Consider the following 22,378-nt stretch of genomic DNA (forward strand, 5'->3'; position numbering starts at 1 on the left):
ATGGGAATATATGCGTGTATGTGTGTGTGTATATGTAGATTTTTTTTTTTTTTTTTTTTGAGACAGAGTTTCTCTCTTGTTGCCCAGGCTGGAGTGCAATGGTGCAATCTCGGCTCACTGCAACCTCCACCTTCTGGGTTCAAAGGATTCTCCCACCTGAGCCTCCTGAGTAGCTGGGATAACAGGTGCCCGCCACCATGCCCAGCTAATTTTTGTAATTTTAGTAGAGATGAGGTTTCACCATGTTGGCCAGGTTGGTCTCAAACTCTTGACCTCAGGTGATCTGCCCACCTTGGCCTCCCAAACTGTTGGGATTACAGGCATGAGTCACTGTGCCCGGCCCCCTTTCATATTTATAGTAATTGTTATCAACCTGAATATTTAGTGGTGGATTGTTTACATTTATGTTTTTAAAACTTAGTAAATAAAATTACTTCACTTAGTATGCCTTTATTTGATCATGTTTCAAAGTATCTGCTTGTTTTAAGGGAGAGTCACATCTGCAAGCAAGCATTGTGTGAGGGCTATTGTGTTTTCTTTATTAATTTTGGATACTTCTATGTTCTGGAAACTATTAAGCTATCAATATTCTTTTAAACAATCTTGTTGCTTTATCTTTTACTTTGTTTTTACTTATCTTGCAACAGTATGTCTTTTGCTGCTTATTTTACATTTGATTTTCTCTTGTTCTACTTTACTATGGTGGAAACATAGATGATGAAATTTAGTCTTTCTTTCAAACATATGTATTTAATAGAATCTCCTTTAAACTCTACTTGTTACATCCATTAATTTTGTTAAGTTTTTTTTTCATTGCTATTTGGGTCAAAATATTTTTAATAAATCTTGAGATATCTTCTTTGGGCCATGTTGTGTATCGAAATGTGTTGTTTAATCTCCATGTATTTGGGGATATTTCAGTTACCTTTCTGTTACTTACTTCTAGATTAATTTTCTCTTGGTCTGAGAACAATCATTGTGTGATTCCTATTCTTTTAAATTTAATAAGTGGTGTTCTAAGTCCTATAATGTGGTCAGTCTTGCCAGTCTTGCAGAGGGATCCTTATGGGCTAGGGAAGTATGTATGTTATTCACATTGTTGGAGTTAGTAGTTTAAAGTCATAAGTTATCTTGAGTTTACTAATTGTATAGTTGAATGATAATATGCCCTTGCTTATATTTTATCTGCTGTATGTGTTGATTCTTGATAGAGAGTGTTGATGTCTCTGACGATAATAGTGGACTCATCTCTTTCTTCTTCAGATTCTGCCATCACCTAATTTAACACACCATTTTTAGGCTTATACCTATTGAGGACAGTTATATTTTCTTAGAGAAGCACCCCTTTTATCCTTAACTTATACCTGCTTTTTTCTTCATTATTTTATTTGCTTTAAAGTCTGCTCTGTTGGAAATTAATATATGTACACTTGTTTTCTTTGATTAATGGAGTATGTTATGTTTATTCTATCTCTTCATTGTTAATCCATGTGTGTCTTTATACTTAAATTGGGTTTCTTATGTACTCTATCTGTGTTTTTTAACTGGTACCTTAAGAACCCTGACATTCAAAGTGATTATTGATACAGTTGGAATCATATCCACTGTATTTGTTACTCTCTTCTAGTTCTTGCACTGCCTTTGTTTCTATTTTTGTCGTCCAGTCATTTTCTTCCTTTTGTGGTTTTTATTCAGCATTTCATATGATTTCATCTTCTTTTCTTTCTTAGCATGTAGGACATATTTCTTTTATACTATTTTATTGGTTACCCAAGGTAATAAAAGCTTTTATTTTGTATATTCTTAATTGATCTTACGTGTAACACGGTTTTTTTTGTTTTTGTTTTTGTTTTTTTGAGACATAGTCTCACTCTGTCGCCCAGGCTGGAGTGCAGCGGTGCGATCTTGGCTCACTGCAACCTCCGCCTCCCGGTTTCACACCATTCTCCTGCCTCAGCCTCCAGAGTAGCTGGGACTACAGGCGCCCACCATGACGCCCGGCTAATTTTTTGTATTTTTAGTAGAGACAGGGTTTCACCGTGTTAGCCAGGATGGTCTGGATCTCTTGACCTCGTGATCTGCCCGCCTCAGCCTCCCAAAGTGCTAGGATCTGATTACAGGCGTGAGCCACCGTGCCTGGCCATAATAGCTTATTTAAAATAAAAATACCAAATATGTATATGATTATATATGCATAAGTGTAAGGTATATATACACATATGTATATACATATACATGCATATATGCACGAGTCTTTTTACATGTAAGTGAAATGAAAGACAGGAAAGATAAGAGGGACAAAAGAAAAAAATACAAGAAAAAGGAGGAAATAATTAGGACTATTCTGTTAATACAAGGTTGTCACTCTAATTCTGAAGTGATATACTCCTAAATGACAGGGGCTTAGGTTAGTGCTAACTGTAAATTGCAACCACCAGGGAAAGCTACTGAAGCAAGGGCATCAGTTCCTTGCTGCCTGTTGGCCTGAGGCTGCATTCAGTTCCTTCCCATGCTGGCTCCTCCCTCATGGCAGAATGTGCCATCAGAGCCACCAAGGGAGAGGTTTTGCAGCAAGACAGAAATCACAGTCTTATGTAACATGATTATCCAAGTGACGTCCATCGCATTGTAGTATTCGTTTGACTCAAAGCAAGTCTCAGGTTCTCCCTAAATTCACAAAGAAAGGATTAGAATACCGGGTTGTGTACACCAAGTCGTGAGGATCATTGTGCACCATCTTAGAGCCTGCCTCCAACATTAGGTGCTGCCCAATCTGTAACAGGCAATCAATCTTCACTTATTTTGCTGACCTTGGCCTTTGTGAGAACAGGTCACATATTGTGTACAATGTATCACAGTCTGGATTTCTCTGAAGTTTTCTCGTAATTTTGATGAGCAGTATAGACAGAAACACATTATTATCTACTTGTGAAACAAGAAACACTGAACAAGATATTATTTTGAAATGCAAAATTAGAGAAAAAAACTTAAAAAGAACAATTTGTGAATGGCAAAATGAAAAATTAAAATAATAGTAACCTTCACCAGGACAAAAAAAAGAAGAGGATGGAAATGGGAGATGCATACATGGGATACAACAATATTGATAATCTTCTACTTATTAAACTCAATGGTGTACTTTAAAAAAAATCTATTTTAGAATAGTTTTGGATTTTCAGAATGGTTAGAAATAAATACAGTGAGTTTATTTATACCCAACACACAGTTTCTCTTTTATTTAATTCTTACATTAGTATGGAACATTTGTCACAATTAATGAATCAATATTGTACATTGTAATTCATTAACATCCACAATTAATCAGATGTCCTTTTTTCACTTAATGTATATATTCTGTTCCAGGATTGTGTTCAGGACACCACACATTTAGGTATTGTGTGCTCCTTTTGGGCGTGCCAGTTTCTCAGATTTTTTCTTGTTTCTAATGTCATTGAAATCCCTCCTTTGAGATTCATCTGATGTTTCACTCATGATTAGATGGCTGTTCTGGGGTTTGTGGAGGAAGACCACTAAGGGAAAGTTTTATTCTCAGGAAATTATAACAAGGTTATATATTATGGGCATGCAGTATCACTTCTTTATCTCTTTCTTTCTTTCTTTCTTTCTTTCTTTTTCTTTCCTTCCTTCCTTCCTTCTTTCTTTCTTTCCTTCTTTCTCTCTCTCTTTCTCTCACCTTCTTTCCCTCCCTCCCTCCCTCCCTTCCTTCCTTCCTTCCTTCCTTCCTTCCTTTTGACACAGTCTCCCTCTGTTGCCCAGGCTGGTGTGCAGTGGCGCAATCTCGGCTCACTGCAACCTCCACCTCCCAGGTTCAAGCGATTCTCCTGCCTCAGCCTCCCAAGTAGCTGGGACTACAGGCACGTGCCACCACACATGGCTAATACATTTTTATTTTTTTGTAGAGGTATAGTGTCCGTATTTCCCAGCCTGGTTTCCAAGTCCTGGCTTCAAATATTTCTTTCACCTTGGCCTCCCAAGTTGCTGGGATTACAGTGACCTGGCCACTTTATCACTGCTAATGTTAGTTTTATTATCTGAATGAAGTAATTCAGTTCGGTTTTCTGTACTACAAAAGTAATGATTCTTCTCCCTCTTCATGATGTACTTGTTTGAATAAAGTCACTATGAAAAGCACATACTTAAGAAGTAGAGAATTATCCTCCATCTTTGTAAGGGCAGAACTCTTGCAAATACCATTTGTATTTCTTAAACAATTTTTAATGTTCTTTTGGCTGTCCTGGATCAATTGCATTTTCCTATACATTTTTAAATCAGTGATCCAATTATTTCAAAAAATAAAGAAAAAGTGCAAGCTAGAATTTCTGCAGGGACTATATTGAATCTGCAGATACATTTGGAAAGTATTAGCATCTTGGTTAATACTTAATAGCATTCTGATCAATGAAAATCTAATGTTTTTTTGTTTATTTAGGATTTCTTTCTTTAATACTTCAATATCTTTTTAAATTTTCAGTGTATATATCTTGCAGTTGTTATGTTAAATTTATATTTTTATTTAGGATTTCTTTAATGCTTCAATATCTCTTTAAATTTTCCGTGTATATATCTTGCAATTGTAATGTTAAATTTTTTTTTTTAGGATTTCTTTAATACTTCAATATCTTTTTTAATTTTCACTGTATATATCTTGCAGTTGTTATGTTAAATTTATTTTCAAATGTATTTCCTTTCTGGTGCTATATTAAATGAAATAATTTTCTGAGTTTTATATTTTGATTTATTTGTATTGTGTAAGACTACAATTTTTTACATTGATCTTGCATGCTAATGCATTACTGAACTTTTTGTTTTTGTTGTTTTTTCAACCTTATTTTAGTGGATTCCTTAAGATTTTCCGTACACTAGATTATGTCACTGGCCAATAGAGATAGTTTGACTTCTTCCTTTTCAATCTGGAAGACTTATATTATTTTCCTAGCCTAATTTTCTCAATTACATCCTCAAGCATAATGTTTAATAGAATTCACAGGAGTCAATAACCGTTTTGTGTTTCTAATCTTGGGGAAATTACTGAAACTTACTTGATACCTTGTGGTGTTATGTGAGAGTTTCATAGATGCCCTTTTTAGATAAAGAACATTCCCTTCTATGCAAAACTTAATGAGTATTTTTACTGTGAGTGGGTGTTGGATTTGGATTTGTCAAGTGCTTATTCTGCATCTTTAGATGTGATGAGACTTTTGTCATATAGTGTTTTTTTTAATATAGTGTATTACACTAATTCTTTTTATATGCTTTACCAAACTTGTGATCCTCCGTAAATAAATACCCTTGGTATTAGTATACAATCCTGTTTCATGATCCTGACTTATGTTGAAAGTATTTCGTTTAGGATTATTGCCTGGGTATTCATAAAGCATATTATAGTTTTCCTTTTTTGGACTGTCTTTTTCTGGTTGTGGCATCAGAGGAAACGGCTTCAGAGAATGCACTGCACACTGATCTCTTCTCTATGGTTTATATTTTCATGAACAGTTAGTGAAGAATTGCTATTGATATTTTAAAGTTTTGGAATAATCCACTGTTCAAGTCTTCTTGAGCTGAGCAGTCGTGTGAGCTTGGAAGATGATCCCTCTCCAGCTGATCCTTCAGGTCAGACGTCAGCCTTGGCCATCATCTACATCTGGATTCCTGACCCAGAGAAACTGTGAGTAATGTGTGCTGCTTTTGAGCCACTAAGCTACATGGTAATAGGCTATGCTGCAATAAGCAATAATACACTTGATGATAAATGTAATATGTTATCCTGAATTAGATCCAAAAACAGAAAAATGGAATTAGTGGAAAACCTGGTAAAATATGAAGACAGACAATACTTTAGTTAATAGTTTTGTACCTTTATCAATTTCTGAGTTTTCATAGATATTCTGTGGTTATGAATGATATTAATATTACAGGAAATTGAAGGATATATAAAACTTTATGTAAGAGCTTAGCACTGCTCTATAAATCTGAAATTATTTTAGAATAAATAGGAAGTGTAGACATGCTCATATAGTTGAGATCAGGACTTGCTGTTAACTTAAATGAGCTTTTGTGGAACCTGAAACTCATGATGCAAATGCAGTATTATTATAAAATATAAGTAATATTAGTTTCTATTTTATTCACTCTATTCTTCCGGGAACACCAAAGCCCATCTATTCTCTCAAGTAGTATCCAAAAGTAGAATTGATTCTAGTAACAAGTAAACAGCACAGAAGATTGTATGGAAACTATAATGTATTTACATTTGCAGTAACTAATCATAAAATGACTTGCAGGATAATTATCCACATAATTAGAATACCCATGTGAAAGACAAAAAAATAGAAATGCAACTTTCTGAATTTAGAAACTGTATCTGAGCAAGAGTGGTGGCACACACCTATAGTTCCAGCTACTAGGGAGAGCGGATAGAATGATCACTTGACCCGAGGAGTTTGAGGCTGTAGTACACAAAAATTGTGCCTGTGAATAGCCACTGCACTCCAGCCTGGACAATACAGTAAGGCCCCATCTCTAAAATAAATAAATAAATAATTGGATTTATACTACAAGTTTCAGAGATTGTTGTTTATATTTCTATGATTAGGGCTGAAATTATCTAGATTTTTCTGTTTTCAGAGAGCTGCCATGATATGGTTTCGCTCTTTGTCCTCACCCAAATCTCATCTCAAAGTGTAATCCTCATGTGTGGAGGAGGAACCTGGTGGGAGGTTAATGGATCACGGGGGCAGAATTCCCCCTTGCTGTTCTTTTGATAGTGAATGAGTTCTCATGAGATTGGATGGTTTTGAAGTGTGGCACTTCCCCCCCAACTCCACCCCTCTCTCTCCTGCTGCCATGTAAGATGTGCCTTACTTCCCCTTTGCCTTCAATCATGACTGTAAGTTTCCTGAGGCCTCCCCAGCCGTGCAGAAATGTAAGTCAATTACACCTTTTCTCTTCATAAATTACCCAGTCTCAGGTAGTTCTTTACAGCAATGTGAAAATGGGCTGACACAGAAAATTGTTACTGAGAGAGTAGGGTACTGCTATGAAGATAACTGAAAATATAGAAGCAACTTTTGAACTGGATAACAGGCAGAGGTTGGAAGTTTGGAGGGCTCAGAAGAAGATAGGAAGGTGTGGGAAAGTTTGGAACAACAATGAGACTTGTGGAATGGTTTTGACCATGTGAACCCCAAATATCTGAGACAGGTCTCAGTCAATTTAGAAAGTTTATTTCACCAAGGTTAAGGACACACCCATGACACATCCTTAGGAAGTCCTGAGACATGTGCCCAAGGTGGTCAGGAGTACAGCTTGCTTTTACATTTTATACATTTTAGGGAGATATGAGACATCAATCAATATGTGTAAGGTACATTGGTTTGGTCCTGTAAGGTGAGACAACTTGAAGTGTGGACTTCGAGGTTAAAAGTAGATAAGAGACAAAAAGGTTGCATTATTAGTCCTTGATCAGCCTTCTACTGAATACACAATTTAGTCTGGCTCCATGAAGCTGTATTTTTACATAAACAGAAGCAATCAGATATGCATTTGTCTCAGGTGAGCCTCAAAGGGATGACTTTGAATAGAATGGGAGGCAGGTTTCCCCTAAGCAGTTCCCAGCATGACTTTTCCCTTTACCTTAGTCATTTTGGGGTGCCAAGATTTATTTTCCTGTCACAACCAAAATGTTGATAGTAATATGGACAGTGAAGTACAGGCTGAATGGACTCAGATGGAGATGAGGAACTTATTGGGAACCAGAGAAAACGTCACTCTTGCTATATGACTGGTGGCATTTTGCCCCACCCTAAAGATCTGTGGAACTTTGAATTTGAGAGAGATGATTTAGGGTATCTGGCAAGAAGACATTTCTAAGCAGCGTTCAACATGTGACCTGGCTGTTGCTAATATTCTATGTTCCTGTGCGTGAACAAAGATTACTTGAAACTGAAACATACTTAGAAGGGAAGCAGAGCATAAAACTGGAAAATTTGCAGCCCAACCAGTCCCCATTTTTATTAAAGACAAATTATAGTGGGACACAATTATCATCAGAATAAGTTTTAGTCTTACTATACTTAGCCTGATTATTTGCATAAAATACAACCAGAATAATTATTTGCCACATAGGCTTTTTCTAATTTGGCATTGCTAGAACCTTGCTCTAGAAGGAATCTCTGATTGGACTTTTTTTTTTTTTTTTTTTTTTTTTTGAGACAGAGTCTCACTTTGTCACCCAGGCTGGAGTGCAATGGCATGATCTTGGCTCACTCAACCTCCACCTCCCAGGTTCAAGCAATTCTCCTGCCTCAGCCTCCTGAGTAGCTGGGATTACAAGCACCCACAACCATGCCTGGCTAATTTTTGTATTTTTAGTAGAGATGGGGTTTGGTCATGTTGGTCAGGCTGGTCTTGAATTCCTGACCTCAGGTGATCCACCCGCCTTGGCCTCCCAAAGTGCTGGGATTGCAGGCATGAGCCACCACGCCCAGCTGATTAAAAGCCTTGAGTCCACCTATGGATTTATATTGTGCCTGCAAATAGCTATATAGATTGAGTGACTTCCTTTTTTCTTAAGGCCCCAAGATAAATTGAGGATTTTAAAAATGTGATTTTTTACTTACCGCCAGTCAGGAACCCCATACAAGGACTGTGTAGACAAGTTATGAGGGCAGTTTCCACAAGGAGCTTTTGTCATCTCTATACGTCAACTTTAATTCCTTAAGGCATTCTGTTTATATCTGAAAGTATGGCATTCTGTTGATAACATATAACCATATCTTTGGTAAAATAACTGATGTCTCCACTTGTGTTCTGTTACTAAAGAAAACAGATGACCAGATTCTTATTGCACTTATGTAAACAACTAAATAACTGTATCTGCATATGTTTTTTGTTTGTTTGTTTGTTTTTTTTTGAGACGGAGTCTCGCTCTGTCGCCCAGGCTGGAGTGCAGTGGCACAATCTCGGCTCACTGCAAGCTCCGCCTCCCGGGTTCATGCCATTCTCCTGCCTCAGCCTTTCCCAGTAGCTGGGACTACAGGCGCCCGCCACCACGCCCGGCTAATTTTTTGTATTTTTAGTAGAGACGGGGTTTCACCGTGGTCTCGATCTCCTGACCTCGTGATCCGCCCGCCTCGGCCTCCCAAAGTGCTGGGATTACAAGCGTGAGCCACCGCGCCCAGCCCTGCATATGTTAAGAATATACACAAATAGTTTTCAAATTTTGGTGAAATCTGATTGAGAAAAAGAAGGATGCTCCACATTTGGCTCACAAGAGTTTACCTTACTCAATTGTTAAAAGCTGTAAATAGCTCAAGAGAAAAATGTTTTCTTTACTGTGAAAGCCAAAGCAAAAATAATCAGCATTTCAAGCAAAAAATCATAAATCTTATATTAATAGATTCTAGCTGAAACAAACAGGCAGTATTTCTGGCTCTGAACTTTACCAAAGGTAACTTCCCATGTGAAAGCCATAAGTCACTTAAGATTGTGACTTAACCATGGATGAGTGAGGTGTCTCAAAGAGATGGCAAGCAGTTTTTAAAAGATTTAGGATATCCCCCAAAGATAGCTCAGACAGAGGAAAATTCAAGACAGAAAGTCAGAAGATGTCCATGCAGAGAAAGATAATCAATAAGTGGTGAAATCTCCAAATATCACACCAGAAATGACTTACTATTTAACCTGAGAATCAGACCCATGCTGCTGCAATAAGAGGGCAAAACTGTAGTTACTGGCTGCAGTGTGGGGCAATACTGTTCATTTTCCCAGAAACAATCTAGAAGAGGCAGCTCTGAGCTTGCAAATGATTTTAACTGTTCAAGAGAATTTTTAAGTCTAGCCGTGACATTACAACTGTGTGTCCTTTCAGATGGACTACCTGACATTAACCCCAAAATTCCCACCCTCCATATGTGAAAGAACCAAGGAAGAGTACCCTTAAAGGGTTACAAAGTCAAGTTCTCAAAGACAAGGGGAAATCTCATCTTTTTTATCAGGGACCCACAGCAAAGTTTGTAACTGACCTGTCTGCAGGGCCAGCTTGAACACCAGGCATATGGGAGTCCTAGGTCCACTTTCTATCCTGTGGTACTTCTCTCCATGACAGATTGACATAGAAAGACCAAAAGACTAAAAAAAAAAAAATATTTTTCCCTATTAAGCAAACCTTGCAGAGGAGATAAACAGTGATATTTACCATTAATTTGACTGGTTTGCACAGAGTGGCCAGATGCCTGGCTAATTAGTAATTCTTACCCTTTTTGCCTCCTTGCCAGGTTTCCAGGTTCCCTTTCTCTGCAGCTTCCAGGAGAGTGGAGAGGCTTTTGATGAGCCTGTTTGCTGCACCATAGCTGTGGGGGCTAAGCTATGTTACAAAAGAAAATCCATTTTCATTTCATGAAACCATAGGCAAAAGCCTCTCAATTTTGCAATGTGCCACCCAATGGGCTGCAAGGAGAACCAAATTAACATCTTCCATTTTGGCCGGAGCAAAATGCATATGACAAAATACAAACACTTGTTACCCCACTTAGCACCCAAGTATTAACCTGGTGAAGCTCAAACTTGTACCCATTGTCCCCTGTCGTCAATGGTCCACTCAAAGTGGGGAGGGATGATTTCTGACCAGGAGTTTCAATGGGTGGTCTCCAGGCAAGATGAAAGTATGGATGGTCACCCTGAGTTAGCTCTGTTCAGCTCCTGCTAACAATTCCTTAAGGGCTCACTGAATGTGAGTGATCAAACTAGGCAAGCCTGCTATCAGCAGTTCCTTCAGAGATCTCCCCATATACAAACACACACGATGAAATAAAGAAAAACAGATGGCCTTCCAAACCAACATTTCTGACTAGATGCCAAATCAGAAGAGTATTCCTCCAACAAGTCTCCCGTTTCCATCCAATGGGGGATAAGTCGTCCAAAACCGAGACTCTTCCTACAATTTAGCGAGAGATAAACAGTCCCCTTGACCTGGCTACTTTGCCTTGAAGGTCAACAGAGACTCTTTCTACAAACTTAGAAAGAGTTGGACAGTTTCCACGATGGAGCTGCAATGCCTCTAAAGGGACCAACAAATCAGGAGAAGGGGAACACTCACCAAACCAGGTTAAAAGGTGTCTTTCAGGAACTATCCATTGCAATTTGATCCATGCACTATGGTCAACAGTAGCTCACTGGTAGAGAGTGTGCCAGAGGCAGTCTTTAGTTCAAGAGACCTAGGCGGACACTTGCTGGCCTCCAGTCTGCCACTGGTGAGGGGCTGCAGAACCATGAGCAGGTACCCACAAGGGCTATCCCAGATGAGCTCCTGAATTCATAATGGCCTGATGGGTTCATTTTGGCTGCTGCCCAGATAGAGCCAATTTATCAAGACAGGGAAATTGCTATAGAGAAAGAGTTTAATACACATAGAGGTGGCTAATGGAAGACCACAGTTTTTATTACTCAAAACAGCCTCCCCCAAAATTCAGAAGCCAATGTTTATGTAGATAGTTTGGTGGGCGGGGGGCTAGAGAATGGAGAATTTTTACTGGTTGGGTCAGGGTTGAAATCACAGGGAGCAACAGCTGTCCTCTTGCATTGAGTCAGTTCCTGGGTGGAGGGCCACAAGTCCAGATGAGCCAGGTTACTGATTTGGGTAGCACCAGCTGATTCATCAGAATGCTGGGTCTGAAAAATACTGCAAACACCAATCTTAGGTTTTGCAGTATTATTGTTATCTCCAGCAACAATCTGGGAGGTTAGTAATCTTGTGGCCTCTGGCTGTATGACTCCTGGGCCATACTTTCTATTCTTGTGGTTAATTTGTTGGTTTTACAAAGGCCATCTGGTCCCCAAGCAATGAGCAGGTTTATTTCATTGATGGGCTTTTATCATCTTTGTTTCAAAGTTAAGCTATAAACTAAATTCCTCTCAAAGTTAGTTTGGCCTTTGCCTAGGAATGAACAAGGGCAGTTTGCAAGTTAAAAACCAGATGGAGTCAGTTAGGTCATATCTCTTTGAGTGTAATAATTTTCTCACTCATAATTTTGTTAAAGGTGATTTCAGGATAAGCATAATGTACATGTTTCAAAAGAGAGAAATAGGCAAAATTTAAAATGCAACAGGTCCCAAGCAAGTTCAAAATCCAACAGGGTCAACATTATGTGTTAAAGCTGGAATATATTTTATTCTCTGTATCTGACTCCTGAACACACTGGGGTGAGGGCTGGACTCACAAAACATCAGGCAGTGTCATTCTATGACTTTGCTTGGTAGAGTCCTCATGGGTGCTGTACTGGCTGCAGTCAGCTACCTCAGGTTTTTCCCAGGCAGGCATTGCATGCAGACTCCACACTTCTGGGGTCCTGACAGTGGTACCACTTCCTCTGTTTCACTAGGCATTACTCATATGAGGACTCTCTGCAGGGACCTCACTTCCGTGGCTTCACTTGACATTGCCCTGGTGAACTCTTTGCAGCAGTTCCAATTCCACATTTGTGTTTGGTATCCCTCTGCTGGGGGCTCTCTACAGTAGATCTGCCCTTACGACCAGTCTCTAGACTACCAGGCTTTTGAAGAAATCCTTTGAAATTTGTGGAGGCTGCCAAGACTCCACAGTTCTTCATTTCTGTAAGCTTATGTAATTATCACCACATGGTCATCTCTAAGGTCTGGGTCTTATACCTTTCAGAGCCAGACCACCTTGGGCATTTGAGCCAGTGCAGCTGGAATTAGCACCCTGAGGTGGTACAGGACAGTGGCCCAGCCTGTCTGTCCCCAGAAGTCCTTCTGTCTTCCTAGGCCACTGGGCCTGTAATAGGAAGGGCCGTCTGGAAGAAAACTGAACTGCTGTGCGGCCCCTCTCTCATTGTCTTGTCTATTAACAACTGGATCCATTTTGGCCATGCTAATATCTGGCAAGTTATGGTTCTGTAACACCCTTAAATTTTTCTCCTGCAAATGCTCTTTCATTCTCTCTACCACATAACCAGGCTGCAGTTTTCCACAATTTTTTTTGTACTTACGTTTTCTCTACCAGTTCACCTTAAGCAGTTAGAAGTAACCACACTACAGCCTGAACCCTTTGCAGCTTAAGAATTTCTTCTGCCAGATTCCCCAGTTCATCACTCTGAAGTTAGTCCTTTCACAAAGCCCTTGGGCATGAACACAGTTCAGCCAAGTTATTTGCCAATTTTTAACAGAGATGTTCTTGACTCCAGTTTCTAATACTTTTTTCTTAGTTACATCAGAACCTTGTCAGAATAGCCTTTACTCTCCATATTTTTATCAGCAGTCTGGTCACAACCACTTTGTCAATCTCTAAGGTCTCCTAAATTTTTCCTAGTCTTCTTGTCTTCTAAATCCTCACAAGAACACAGGCTTTTTATATTCTGCCTCTCCAGATTCTTCTAGTCTCTGCCCATCACTGAGTTTCAAAGCCACTTTCACATTTTCGAGTATTCATGTTCAGCAATGCCCCACTAATTGTTACCAGTTTTCCATATTAGTCCCTTTTCTGTTGCTTGTAACTGAATACAAAAAAACTGGGTAACTTGTAAAGAAATATATACATATATTTCTTACAATTGTAGAGGCTGTTAAGTCTAAGATTTAGGGGCCACCTCTGGTGAGGGCCTCTTGCTGGTAGGGACTCTCAGAAGATTCCTTAGGCCATGGAGGGTATCAGCTGATTGAGGGGCTGAGCATGCTAGTGAAGGTCTCTTTTTCTCTTATAAAGCCAACAGTTGCTCTCACATGATAACCCATTAATATGTAAATCCATGAAGGAATGGATTCATCCAGGAGGACAAAACTCCTGCATCTTTCAAGTCCTTGATGGTGATGGTAATCTCTGCAGTCCTTCCAGGTATATGGTTATGAATGTGATTTTCCATTTTCCTAGGAGGTAGAGGCAGCTCTAGTGCCTTCCATTTAGGCTTTCTCACCATACTAGCCCTCACTCCACAGGTCAGGGAACCAGTGTGGGAAATGTGCCAGGAGCTAAGTTTGTCTATTACAGCTGTGCATCTGGAACTGGGGAAATCACCAGAGTAAGTGTTTGGCGACCCACTGGCCCCACTGTGATTTGATTTAAAACTTGATTAATCACTTAACCTTCATAATCACTTACTCTGACTGGGTGGTCCACAGTGATGTTTTGGGTCTTCTGGAATCAATATAAGTTCAGAGCCAGTGTCTAGTAGTCCCCAAAAGTTCTTACTATATTCATTTCCATAAAACACATTTACCCTCGTTAAAGGTTATAGGTTCCTTCGGGGAAGGATCGGAGAAAGACTAACAGTATAAAGTTTTCATGGTATACTTTGGTCTTTCATCAAGGGGACCTAGTTTCCAATTCGTTCAAGGCATTCTTGACTGTAAACTGGCTCAAGTCTGAGATTTGAGTATGGACTGTGTTTCTCTACTTTTATGATTTGAATTAGACTTTTGTTCACTTAACCTAAATGTTTTCAGTCTCTTCAGTTCAATTAAGAACGACTTAGGCTTCTTACCCTTTTCACTTCTAAGAACACTATGTGGGCAACACCATAGATCTACTTGAGTCAGACTAACCTGAATATTCCCTTACCTTTGATGACTATGATGGTAACTATGCCAATCTTAACTTTGAAGGTTGACAGTTACCAAGTAGACCCAGGATCCCTGGGATCCAATTATTCCCAGTGCATTTAAATTTTCCTGTTGAGTGACTGTGGTTCTCATTATAAGATTCAGCCTACAGAGAAGAGCAATCAAGAGGTTCTTCAGGGATGCTGGGGCTCCACTCACAAATCTATTTCTCACAGTGTTGGTGAAAGGTGTGTCCTCTGGCCCCTCCAGGTGTGGCTGAGTAGAATTTCAAATGTCAAATGCACTCTAGGGTCCCATTCATTCTAAGCCTTTGAATCTCTTCCTCTACATTAAGTCAAGGGAAATCAGGCATATCCAGCTGGATGAAGGAGGGCCACCTTTTGATTCATGATTCAACCAACCAATCAAACAAACTGTTAGAGCCCTTTCTGACTACTCATGCAGCAACATTAAAACCAGAATCTTTGTATAATGGGCCAATATAAACAAATTTGGCTTGATCCAACTTTATGTTTTTTCCACCACTATCCCAACACTTAATATCCTTTTCCACACATGTCCCCCAGATTTGGTTATACAAATTAGAAAACTGAAATTATTTTCTTGGACTATAATGAACCTTCCATTGGTCACACACATAAGGTGTATCACCTTTAAAGGCCTACTGGAACTCAGGACTAATGATAGGTCTAGAAGGAAAAAGAGGTGGGTCCTGAGGAGAATCATCATTGCATTACTTGGCAACTGCCTCCGGGAAGTCCATTACCTTTTCTCAGTTAAGGCTGGGTTAATCCCTTCTGACAGAACTGCTTATACCAATGAAGATGGGGAGACCACTGCCAAGGGGGTGGGTTTAAGGGGCCACTTCTGCTGGCAAAGAAGACATCAGAATTTCAGAGCCCAATGTCTCCAGCCTCAACATGGTCTCCCCAAATATTCCCAACCCAATTTACAGGGTCTCATTCTTTCCTAAACAGTGCTATAAATTTACAGTAGACACCGTGCTAGGCTGAAAGTGCAACTTTCATTGTAATTCAGCCAATTGCACGGTGTGGGATTGCATTTGATTTTCAGCATTTTCATCTCTGTGACTACAGGAGATACAATTCTCACCTCAGAGCATACATAGAAGCTCTGTTTTTTATGTGGAGCTGGATTCTGAGTTTGAATCTTTTAGCTTATCTTTTTTATTTTTCCCTTTGCTCAGCAACACTAATAACAGAGTACTTAGTTTTCCATAGATGTTTGAAAATGTGCTATCAAGAGTCACTAAATGCATTGCCTCTTATCAGTGGTTGATTAGGAGTGCCAAAGGCAGATGTTTGCATGTCACTTAAGCAGTTCATGATGTGGCCTATCAGTGGTCTCCGTACTATTAGAAGTAGAGTCTTCAGCATTTTTACTTATCATCAGGTTAGAGATCCAATTTTAGAAACCCCCAAAACAAATAAATAAAACATGATTACAATTCTGGTTCTCTACAGCCATTCATGGTTAAAAAAAAAAAAAAATCTATGTTAGTGTCCTCCAGAGAGACAGACCAATAGGATAGATATGTAGATTGACAGATGTGGAGTAGTAGCATGGCTCATTCTAAGGCTGAAAGTCTCAGAATGAGGAAAGTTAACAGTGTAATTCTCAGTCTGAGGTCAAAGGCCTGAGAACTTGAAGGGATGCAGAAGTAAGTCCTGGAATCCCAAGGACAGAGAGCCTGTAGTTAAGATGTCCAAGGGCAGGAGGTAGAGAATGTACCAGCTCCAGGGGAGAGGGAATGCAAAATTATTCTCATTTCTTTTTATTTTGTTCCATCTGAGCCCCCATCCCACTGGATGGTGCTTACCCACATAGAGGGTGGATTGTTACAGAACCCAACTCAGGTCTGCTCACACAGATATCTACACTGACACTTGCGGTGGGAGAAAAAGAGGTGTTTAATTGAAGAGTGTCAAACAAGGAGGATCAGGCAGCTAATGCTTAGATTTCTACCTCCCCAATGTCTTGTACATAAGGATTTTTAATAGCAGGGTAAATTTCAGTAAAGTAGAAGTTACTGGTACAATTATAAATCAGTACATGGAAGTTACACATTGGTTTTGGCCTTAAAGGGTGGAATATCTTGAAGCAGAGGTCAAACGGGTTTATAGGTCATAGGCAGATTCAAGGATTTTCTAGCTTGCAATTGATTAAAGAAGAGAAGCTTTGTTTTAAAATTTGGGGTCAGCAGAAAAAAATTTAGCTGTGACTCATGGATGTGTCACCCTCTAGGCCGCTCAGGAAGAAATTGAGGACAAAGAATGGCAGTCCGAGTTCAGTCTTCAGGTCCCCCTTATTTGAGGTCTACATATCAGCAGATCCATTTGATGGGGGCCTAGGTTTATGAAAAATGACTCAGGAATATATGTAAAGATGTTATCTTTGGGTTCTACAGGGAACCAAACAAACATCTCCTGACTCTAAAGTCCTTGGGCTACCATTACCTTCTTGCTTATCACTTTCCTCATTTACTTCTTAGTGCTAGCTAGGTACCTGGGATTTTCGTTGAAGGAACTCGAGATTTTCCTTTATTTCCCTGCTTGGGGAACCCAAGCCTCCTCACAGGGGGTCCCTGATCCATCACAGTATCTTCCCCACTCTGTCCACTGACTCACATATCAGACTTTTATGATAAAACCCTCGCAGGCCCAGAAGTAATTCTTTGCCAGTGTTCTAGGTATTCCTTAATACAGTTAGTTGACTCCTAAAACTAAATATCACAATTGGATTTTGGAGTGTTACCTAAGCAGGTTTCTCATGAGGGGTTCAAATTGGTGAGTTAAGGTCAAGCAAGCATGATTTCCAAAGATTCATGCTGTGCCTGAGAGGTGGTTACTGCAGAATATCTGTGCAGTTCCCACAGGGGTCAGTGTGGGTGAGATAAGGGTTGTGTTAAGCCGTTCTCCATGCAGTAGTCACCTGGAGGAGGTTTTATAAGGCGATATCTGGAATGACTACATTGAAGACTTAGAGGAGGGTGCAAAATGGAAACTGCCATGGATTTCTGAACCTTGTTTCTGGTATTAGCAAGTCACACCTATATCCAAAGTGAAGGACTAGGCATTATACAATTAAAATAATTCACAGCAATATTTAAAATAGAAATTCTAGTAGTTCAGTAATAACACTGATATCTCTAATCCTGGGGTAGAAGTTAAATCAAGTTATTCAACTTTTCCTCAATAATAGACCAGAATACATAAGATGAGACACCATGATTTTATACTGAGAAAGAGGCAGTCACAAAGAAAAATAGTGTGTTCCATTTGTTTTAAAGGGCATATTTGTACATCTTTCAAATAGAGATGTATCATAAAATTAATATTGTAAAAACATGATTGATCAGAAGACAGGCATAATTTGATTGCTTTTCTATGCACACACATAAACTTGGTGTAAAACACTTCCATTTTCACATTCTGGTGATATCGTTAAACATTAAAACTTGCAGAGGGATGTTGGTAGATCAGAAAAATAATCTAACAAAGTTTTATGGTACTCTCACAATAAGTTGGGCATCAACAAAGTTTCTAGTCAGCAGAGATGATGCTAACAGGAGAAATCATGAACAAGGTGAATTGAAAAGTGATTCAGAAGAGTTTGATCTAAATATGTGACATTTTAGAAAACATTTGTTACCTATTTTGTTTTCATTTATTATCTTATGTGATCGTAGGAGTGATATAAGACCATTACCCACATTTATGTAAGTTCAAAATAATTATTTTCAATTATATATGTATTTTCTAAGTGATAAAAAGTGTTTGTGTTACAGTTTTTCAATGGTTTTATGTTTTTATTGTGTCATAAAATAATGTTGTATTTTTATAATTGATGCAAATGATACTTACAGGTACTTGTGATAGCAACAAGAGGCAAAGAAATTCTAGGCAGACAGAGGTCCCTAGTAAAGCCCCACCCTCAAGCCAAAAACCCTGAGACTGTGGTCCAAAGTGCAAACTTATATCCCTGTTTTCCTGCTTGAATGTTACCTTTTCCTAAACCACCCATGGCCCACCCCACCTCATCCTGTGCCTAGACTCAGCCAACAGAGAGGAGAAGCAGCGAGACATCAGGGAATATGGCTGGATGTAGGAGAAAAGTAGCTTTGACTTCAGAGGGACAGCTTGATAGCATAACTTCAGATAAGAATTCAGGTGGAGATGGTCAGCCTTCAGGGGAAGATTACCTACCTCCCCATTCCCTCTTCAGCTCCCCTTCTCAATGACAGCCATTTCATCAGCAATAAAATCCCCCATATTTAGCATCCTTCAATTTGTTTGTGCAACCTCATTTTTCCTGGATGCCACACGAGAGCTAGGAAGCCTCAAGTGTGTATACAGAAGGCTGTCACACTGGCCCTTTGCTCTCACTGGTGGAGGGCAGCCACCTCACGTGAAAAGGCAGAGGGCCCACTGAGCTATTAACACTTAGGCCACCCGTGGACAGCAGAACCTAAAGACAACTGTAACACACCCTCTGTGGAAAAAAAACAAAAAACAGACACATTTTCACATGCTGTCCTGTAATTGTTTTTTCTGAAAATACATCTTACTTTCCCTAAAACTTTGCATGTATCTAGTAGATTTAACTACATATATTAATTGTAATTTTAACTGTCAGCAACTCTGATTTTTAGTGAAAAACCTAAGAAGTAAGCATTTTTTTATTATCAGATGCAAAGCCCAGGACTAAAGGCAGAGATGCAGGTAATGTCTCACCCTTCCCAGCACAGTCAGAGGGTACAGTTGGGCTAAGAACTCCACATATCCCCTGGACTTACTATGGCTACAAGCAAGACAAATCAAATAAGTATTACCAATATCACAGGAGCAGTTTACAGCCTTAAAGCATCTAGTTAAAACAGTATCTGACCCGCTTGACTATTCAGACAAAATATTTAAATAATTCTAAAGACATTTAAATTTTATTTTTACCAATAATTTTTTTTTTTTGCCTTTTATTTTAGGTTCAGGGTACATGTGTAGGTTTGTTATATAGGTAAAGTGTGTGTCATTGGGGTGTGATGCACAGATTATTTCATTATCCTGGCAATAAGTGTGGTACCCAAAAGGTGGTTTTTCAGTCTTCTCTCTCTTCTTACTTTCTACCCTCATTTATAATATGTGAGAACATGCAGTATTTGGTTTTATGCTCCTGTATTAGTTTGATCAGGATAATGACCTCCAGCTCCATCCATGTTGCTGCAAAGGACACGATCTATTCTTTTTATTGCTGCATTGTATTCCATGGTGTACGCGTACCACATTTTCTTTAAACAGTCTTCCATCGGTGGGTATTTAGGTTGATTCCATGTCTTTGCTGTTGTGAATAGTGCTGCAATGAACATACCCTGCATGTGTTTTCATGGTAGAATGATTTATATTCCTTAGGCATATACCCAGTAATGGGATTGCTGAGTCGAATGCCAATTCTGTTTTAAGTTCTTTGATAAATCACCACACTGCTTTCCATAGTGGCGGTACTAGGTAACATTCCAACCAACGATGTATAAGCATCCCCCTTTCTCCACAACCTCACCAGCACCTGTTATTTTTTAACTCCTTAATAATAGTCATTTTGACTGGTGTGAGATAGTATCTTATTGCGGTTTTTGATTTGCATTTCCCTAATGATTAGTGATGTTGAACATTTTTTCCTATGCTTGTTGGCTATGGGTATGTCTTCTTTTGAAAAGTGTCTGTTTGTGTCGTCTGCCCTTTAAAAATTTTTGTGTGTGCGTGAGATAGCGTCTCATTCTGTCACCTAGGCTGGAATACAATGGTGCAATCATGACTCACTGCAGCTTCAACCACCCATGCGCCCAAGTGATCCTCCTACCTCAGCCTCCTGAATAGCTATGCACCACCACACCTGGCTAATTTTATCTTTCTGTAGAGATGGAGTCTCACTATTTTGCTCAGGCTGCTCTCAAACTTCTGGACTCAAGCAATCCTCTTCCCTTGGCCTCTCAAAGTGTTGACATTATAGGTGAGAGCCACCACACTCAACCCTTTGCCCACTTTTTATGGATGCATACTTTGCAAATATTTTCTCTCATTCTACTCTGTTGATAGTTTGTTTTGCTGTGCAGAGCTTTTTTAGTTTAGTTACATTCCATTCATCAATTTTTGTGTTGTTTTTTTTTTTTTTGTAATTGCTTTTGGTGTCCTCATCATGAAATCTTTCCCAAGATCTGTGTTCAGAATAGTTTATCTTCCTAGGTTATCTTCCTGGGTTTTTATGGTTTTGGGTTTTATATTTAAGTCATTTTTCCATCTTGAAATGATTTTAATATTAAACATATGGTATAAAGAAGGGTCTAGTGTCCATCTTCTACATATGGCTAGCCAGTTACTTTAGTACTATTTATTGAATGGGGAGTCCTTTGCTTGTTTTTGTCAACTTTGTTGAAGATCATCTGGTTGTAGGTGTGCAGAATTTTTTCTGTGCCAATAATTTTTAAATCAGCTTTATTTACTAAAGATTATTAAAGTCATTTGAACTAAAAGACATTTGAGTTATTTTTTATTTTTCTGATAAAATATTGGAGCTAAACACTTTTTATGCCAATTAATTCAAACTCTTTTATATATTTTGCTAGTGAATCATCACATTTATATGACACAAATTCATAGACATACACATAGGCAGAAGCAGATCATAGAGATTTATGAAGAGTTTGTATTTGAAGTTTCTTTCACCTCCTTTAGATGAGCAATCTTTTTCAACTACCTATTTCATTGCCCTATGCAGTTGTTGGCTAGGTGACCTTAAATTTGCATTTCTTTTTTTTTTTCATAGTTTTTTTTTTATTATACTTTAGGTTTTAGGGTACATGTGCACAATGTGCAGGTTTGTTACATATGTATCCATGTGCCATGTTGATTTCCTGCACCCATTAACTCGTCACTTAGCATTAGGTATATCTCCTAATACTGTCCCTCCCCGCTCCCCCAACCCCACAACAGTCCCCGGAGTGTGATGTTCCCCTTCCTGTGTCCGTGAGTTCTCATTGTTCAATTCCCACCTATGAGTGAGAACATGTGGTGTTTGGTTTTTTGTCCTTGCAATAGTTTACTGAGAATGATGTTTTCCAGTTTCATCCATGTCCCTACAAAGGACATGAACTCATCATTTTTTATGGCTGCATAGTATTCCATGGTGTATATGTGCCACATTTTCTTAATCCAGTCTATTGTTGTTGGACATTTGGGTTGGTTCCAACTCTTTGCTATTGTGAATAGTGCTGCAATAAACATACATGTGCATGTGTCTTTATAGCAGCATGATTTATAGTCCTTTGGGTATATACCCAGTAATGGGATGGCTGGGTCAAATGGTATTTCTAGTTCTAGATCCCTGAGGAATCGCCACACTGACTTCCACAATGGTTGAATTAATTTACAGTCCCACCAACAGTGAAGGGACAACTCTTAGGTGAAGTAAGAGAGAATTTGTATCTCGATGACTTCATGACTTTTGCAGGTACATGGATGAAGCTGGAAATAGTGACTGAGACAGGTCTAAATCAATTTAGAGTTTGATTTCGCCAAGGTTGAGGATGCATCCACGAAAAAGAAACACAAGTTACAGCAGGGTCTGTGGCCTGTGCTTTTTCCAAGTGGGTTCTGATGACTTCAGTATTTAAAGGGGAAAAAGTAGACGTAGGGGAAGGAGGGAAAAAAGGAAAAAGTCGAGTAGGCAGTGAGGCAAGTGGTTACATTTTTGTGAGGCATTAATTAGCACCCAT

The 22,378-nt window shown here is 39.0% G+C and overlaps 1 long non-coding RNA gene across 3 annotated transcripts in view; it reads left to right on the forward strand.

Annotated features, from left to right (window-relative positions):
* Nucleotides 1-5,522: 5,522 nt before the first annotated feature.
* The window catches only part of LOC131381254 (uncharacterized), a 170,380-nt gene continuing 153,524 nt past the window's right edge, over nucleotides 5,523-22,378 (forward strand). For all 3 annotated transcript variants that reach the window (XR_009209878.1, XR_009209876.1, XR_009209877.1), the window contains exon 1: nucleotides 5,523-5,686. This is a non-coding gene — a long non-coding RNA (uncharacterized LOC131381254). The remainder of the gene's footprint in view (nucleotides 5,687-22,378) is intronic.

Source organism: Hylobates moloch, unplaced genomic scaffold (assembly GCF_009828535.3).
Source record: "Hylobates moloch isolate HMO894 unplaced genomic scaffold, HMol_V3 SCAFFOLD_14, whole genome shotgun sequence".
NCBI classification, from domain to species: domain Eukaryota; kingdom Metazoa; phylum Chordata; class Mammalia; order Primates; family Hylobatidae; genus Hylobates; species Hylobates moloch.